The sequence below is a fragment of the Triticum aestivum genome, chromosome 1B (assembly GCF_018294505.1).
Source record: "Triticum aestivum cultivar Chinese Spring chromosome 1B, IWGSC CS RefSeq v2.1, whole genome shotgun sequence".
Lineage (NCBI taxonomy): Eukaryota > Viridiplantae > Streptophyta > Magnoliopsida > Poales > Poaceae > Triticum > Triticum aestivum.
Window position 1 is genome coordinate 687,791,275 of NC_057795.1, and position 6,467 is coordinate 687,797,741.

Sequence of the window (6,467 nt, forward strand, 5' to 3'; positions counted from 1 at the left end):
TGGCAGGGAGAGGAGGAGCCGGCCAATTCCGTCGAGAAGAGGGGAGTGGTCGGGCGACAGCGTTGCGCAAAGGGGAGGCACCATGGAAACGATAATTGTGTGGAGATAGTGAGAGGATTGCCCTGTCGTGCGGCCTCTTTGTGGTGAGTATACCCAGACAAAGAGGCTGCACATTCACTATATTCAAGATAATATCAATTTAGAAAATTGCAGAGATGTGTCTGGGTATTTTGTTTTTGATTGTATGCTCTCATGGAATGGTAATGAATTGGTTTGTCCGGTTTGCACGATGAGTATTATCCGTTGCACATTTTGAGACCTTTCACAAAAATATCGTGCTAACTACATATATTACCCTTGCAGCGTAGTTTTGAGCTAAGGAAGTTCTTGTTATTCTTTGCTTAAATATCGTGTGAATAAAGTTAAAGACAAAATTTCTGATATTGTGCAGAATATCTGAAGGGTATCAAGTAGATGTTAATTTATAAGAGATTATTAGTTAGATCACCGCTCTGTATATATACATTGTCAAATTACCTTTTTATCAACTTATATCGTAAGTGAGGTGGACTTCAATTATTACATGATTGTTACTGGCTATCTTTTCTATACATGTGAAATTTAACATGCATATAATAACTTTTAAAAAATATTTCAAAAGCCCGTGGCAACGCACGGGCTTTCTACTAATGTGGTACAATGTGTTAGAGTTGATGATGATGAGGAGGAGTTATGATTATGACTAGTGACCAACTTGCTAAATGATGTCTCATTGAAGAAAATGATGATCATGAGGAGTTGTTATATGACAGTGATGTATTATGATGATAAATTGTTAATGATATTATGATGATGATGAGTTATTATGTCATTGGGTGAAAGAACCGCGGTTTAGTTTCAAGTGGATGATGGTCACTTTGGATCCATGCACTTGAAACTAATCCACGGTTCTTTCACCCAATGATGTAATAACTCATTCTGATGTAAAAATAATCTCTAAATTGCTACTATATGAAAACTGGTATAATGGCATATGAATATGACATAAAACAAAAAGAAATGCGTAACAATAGTAGTAGCGCGGGTAGGGAGCTGCGCTGCTAGTAACTACCAGTAGCACTCTCTAAAAAAGCGCTACTGCTAAGCAGGTATAGCAGCAGCGCGGGCGAACACACGCTATTGATACACTTTAGTTGTAGCGCCGTATCAGTAGCGAGCCTCCCCGCGCTACTGCTATACCTAAAACCGGCACTACTGCTAGCCTTTTCCCTAGTAGTGTTTGGCTGATTAATCACTGGTGGCCCAATAACTTGTGGGCAAACAGAGCCCAAAATTTTGGCCTGTAACCCCTCCCATCCCCATCTTGCTCGTGAATATCTAGGGTTCGACCAAACAGTATCATATTTTGGTATATTACATAGTTGAGAACATGCAAATATGGTACAATACGTAAAAAACTAGATATATGTTGGCAAGTTCCTACTTAATCTACCGATTAATGGTCGACCGATTAATCCAATTAATAGACCGATTCAGCGATTAATCGCTACTCCCAAGCAGGCCGAGCAGCTACCAGTTACCGATTTCCTGAACAATGATCTTGTCCCACACGCTTGATGCCTCCACTTCCCTCTTGATCTTGTCCTTAGCCTTCTTGTTTTCGTCGGGCTTGTTATTGTTTCTTGGGCAATCATCATCTTCAACGTCATCATCCATGTTGGTGAGTGCACCTCTTTTCGGTGGGGATTCTTTCTCAATCAACTTCCACTTTTCGCTATGTTGATTTTTTTTTCCAACAATGGTCTAGTTAAAGTGACTTGCCACCAGAAGTTCCATGTCCTTGTACCGTTCTTGCACAATTCTCTCCTACAAAATAAAAAATAATGTGATATTGTGCTACCACTTCAACGGCTACGAATGATTTGCACAACTTGGGAAGTGAAAACAAACTCAAGAGGTGCATTGCGGAATTGCTCCAAGCAAGCCCAATGGCTTTAAATTGGCTTGAGCACGTCCCAACGACCTTGGAGTGACCTAGAAAGTGCATTGTGTCATGTTGGGATACTGTTCCATCATGCGGAAGAATTGATCCTCTATCCTTTGACAATACTGCTTGGCGGTTTGGTTATTGCCGGTGCATGCATCAAGGGACACTGCATTCCAGGCCTTGACCAAGATTTGATCTTCCAATTGCGTGTAGTTCTTCGATCTTGCGCGCCCTTTTGGTTGCCCTTGGTCGAACACCCCCTCCTCAACATCCTCCACCTCATCTTCTTCCTCACCATGACCGTGCACGGCACCATCCTTCTTATTGTAACCATACCAATCGGGCCTTGATTGATGTCTACAGTGTTGGCGTCCAACATGTGCGCGAACTCAGCAGTATCATCATGCAAACCGGTGCTACAATGTTGCTCAAAAATTCACGCACAAGCTCAAATGGCGAAAAGTGAAAACAACTAGAAGAATTCGAAGTATCATACATTGCGCCCATTTCGTCGAGCACCTCGGGGGCGGTGGCAGCAACGTCTTCGGTGGGCATGCTACGGGTAGCTCTTGCCGGCGCAATAGGAGGAGGTGTTGGCATGGTAGCTCTTGCGGTGGCCTTCTTGCGTTTCACCCCCGCCACCTTCAGCATCTTCACCGGTGGGGTGGGGTGGGCCGGATTCGCAGAGGCAGCGGCGGGTGCGCGTGCCTTCCCGACGGTGACTGTGGGAGCGCCGCTTTGGACAATGTTGCCCTGGCGCTTGCGCGGAGGGGCGGTGGGAGCTTGAACGACGACGGGGCTGACTTGGCCGGCGGCGAGATCTGCCGGAGTAGCTAGCGCGCGGATTTCCTCCACGGTGGCGGGCAACGGCTGGGAGGTCTCCATGACGGCGGGGAAGGTGGTCCGGAGTGGGCAGAGGGAGATCAATGGTGGCGGAAGGAAAGGAAGAGGGAACTGTCGTGCGGAAAAGTCCCTCCCACGAAATCTCGCTGTGAATAGGGTCAAGCTCGGGTCAGCCTCCCACCCCGTGAATCTAAAAGTTGAGGGCGAAGACTTGCAGCGCCCCGCAAATTTTTTACAGGCCGCGGTCGGATACACTGTTTGTTCGGGCCACTTTTTTGCGCGAAACCAAAAATTTCCTTGGTCCTTGGTCCATTTGGTAATCACTCCATCGGTAGTACGCCTGCCAGATCCTTGGTCCGTCGTCAACATGATCTACTTTCTTTAGGGGCTCAAGGTTGATTACATTTTTCAACACCAGTTCATTTGACCACACGATTCATCAAGGAACCAAACTTCACATATGCATCGTGGATGGAGCAATGTGCAGTACATGCCTTTCTTTAAATTTCCTAGACTATAAGTGTCACCCTCAACTGTAATTGCATGTCTTAAAGACAGCTATAACTTGGGGGCGGAAGTCTTAACCCGCCTGAAACTGCAATGGTACGACTGCAACTATAGTGTCGGTGGGATGTTGGCCAGTTACATGTCCACCACTAGGGTTGCAACTGCACGTGTTTAACCAGTCTGCAACTACAAGGGGTCAATATAACAACAACCTGAAAGGAGGGATGTTGGCGAGTTGCATGTCCATCAATTGCATGTCTGCCACTAGGCATGCAACTTCAAGTGTCGCTCTTGCCTGCAACTCTAAGTGTTCAACATGGGACACAAACTTTAAATTGTCTTCTTTTTTTATCTTTTCCTCTTCTTTTCTAGTCCGCTCTTTTTTGTTTTGCTTTGTCGTGTCGTGTCAGGGCGGTTCCTTTGTGTAGCGTCATGTTGGTCAGATGCAATTAGATAGAGGGGCAAGGGGAGTGTATTTTCTTGTTGTCTGAAACCGGCGGGGTGTGGGAGAGAGGAGCGACTGTGGCATTTACATTTTTCCTCTTTTTCTTTTTTTCTCGCTACAAAAGCAACATGTAAGACAAGATCCTGAGATCCGTGGGGATGTTTTTTCATTGTACAGAGGTTTTTTTTAACAACAAAAAGCTTGTGCGACGTGGATGTTTTTTCATCGTACTGGGTTTTTTGCAACAACAAAAAGCTTGTGTAACATGTGCAGCTTGGGAGAGTGGGGTGCCCAACAGAGGCATATTAAGGACAATATAACCGCACCTAATCTCTGTCCTCAAGCGATTTGAATTTTCGGCCATCCATTTTGCTGATTTGGTCATCTCTGGCCGTTAGGTATGTTGTCCTAAGGGGTTGCTGCTCCGGAGAAAAAAACCGAGTCCTCTGGTGAACTGGGCTGGACAGCCCATTTATCTAACCTAGCACAAACAGCCCAGTAGGGTAGTCGTTGCGCTCCCGTCTCTGGAAAGGAAAGGAAAACTCTTCGATCCTGGGAGGAACTAAGGCCCTCTTTGATTTGCAGGATTTTCAAAACGTGGGAATAGGGAAAATACAGGATTTGAGTGGCATGTCCACTTGAATCCTATAGGATTAGCATAGAGTGTTTGACGCTACAGGAAAAACAAAGGAATTGAAAAAAGAGGTTGGAGTGGATGCTAGATTTTCAATGAAATGTTGTACACTTGATTCCATAGAAAAAAATCCTATAGGATTCAATCCTGTGAATCAAACGACAAATGTAGGAAAAATCCTAAGGATTCTAACCCTCCAAAAGTCCCATGAAATTCCTTTGAATCAAAGGAGCCCTAATCGGGGTTGCGGGCGTCGCCGCCGCCGCACTGTCTTCCCGTCTTCTGATTGGATCCAGCCAAAGCGCGCGGGATCCTCCCCTTCCCTTTACCCCGGCGAGGCAGCCAGGGAGACAACAAAGAGGTTTGAGAGGACGGGGAGATCCTCTCCCCGCATGGCGATGGTGGGCATGAGGCGACACCTCCAGTTTCGGCAACACTCAGACCTCTTCCCCATCTAGGCGCGCCATCGCGATCTGTAGAACGAAGCCCATGCCGAACACCAGTTGTAGGATGAAGGGATTGTTGACGGAATGGATCGTGGTGCGCACTTGCGCTACAGAGGGATTGTTCATCTTCCTGGAGAAACTTCTATCTTGTTAGTGTTTGAGCCGGTTTGTTTAATTTTCTTTTCTTTTCCTATCCATTCTTCTTTGTGTCCTTTGTAGTAGGGAGGTCACCTTGTGCTATTGAAGGATACTGAGAAGATTTTTTTTCTTCGAGAGAACGATACTGAGGAGATATTTGATTCCAATTGGTCTAATTGTTGTCGGTGTTCCCACTCATGGTAACTCCCGCATCCTTGATGAATTAATCATGGAAGGATGGAAAATCTGGAGGAAGGCCATAGTATTGCAGAGTTCCAGTCAGAACCTTGTTTTATTATTCGTTTTTGTAGATTGGATTCAACTACATTGAGACAACACATCATCCGTGGCACAATAACAAATGGCACCAGAGGGTTCCCACCTTGATGATTTTTGTGTGTAACCAATCTAAATATTTAAGTGTTGTTATTGGCAAAATGAAGGCAAGTCATCCATAACTTTGAATTATTCAATTTCTGATATCTTCACGCTTCCTTGTTTCCTGCTATTTGTATGTAACCTTACAAAATTATGATTTGGGAGAGATTTCATTTGCCCGTAATGGTAGTTGCTATTTTTTTCAGGTTTGAGAGGAGCCATTTGTGTGCAACAGTTGCTATTAGTATTTGAATTCGCATATAGATCTGAGAGTTGTGCCATGGTTGTCATTTTCGGAGGGCAAGTTTGTTTAACTTGATATGCGCATGGAGCCATCCTTGGGGACAATGGGGAGCCAGTCAACCTGGTCGAGCGCATTGTTGGTAGGCTCGGGGTTATCTCGGGCATGGTCGACCGCCTCAAGGCCTTCAAGGGCTCCATCGACCTCCATTCAGGTATTATTCATTACCATGATCTAACCCTATGTCATTTACGAGATACCTGTTAAGCTATGGGAACACAATGATAGTCTTGTAACTTCTGCTTTGGCGTTACCTTGATTTTTGATACTTTATGTAAGTCTATATGTATAGGCGCAGCTCTAAGTAGGACAAGGTTGGCCGCTCGCCCTACCTTGATTTCCAGCTACTTTGTTTTACCTATGCAAGTCAGATTGATCGCCAAACAAATCCTGCGAAACAAAACCCTGTTTTATTGGGCCGCAAGCACTGCCATTTTATTGGGCCGTATCTAAGTAGCCACCGATCATGACCCCAGTCCACGGACGTTTGATTTCCTTTGTCCGTTTGTCCGCGTTCCAATTCACACGGGTCGACACAAACTGACGACGATGAACCCCTAGCAGGAATGGCGTAGGGATAGCGGCCAGCAGCGGCGTGGGAGGTCGTCGGCCAGTAGGAGCGCGACAAGCTGAGGTGGCCCTTCCCGTTCATATACCTTATGATATAGATCAGCAAGCGGCCAGTGACTCGAACGCTTTCTTATTCCCACAGGTTTGTAAAGTGTCCCTTTTTTTTGCGGGTGTAAAGTGTCCCTTTTTTGTTTGTGCATAGAATTGATCCGCTCGAA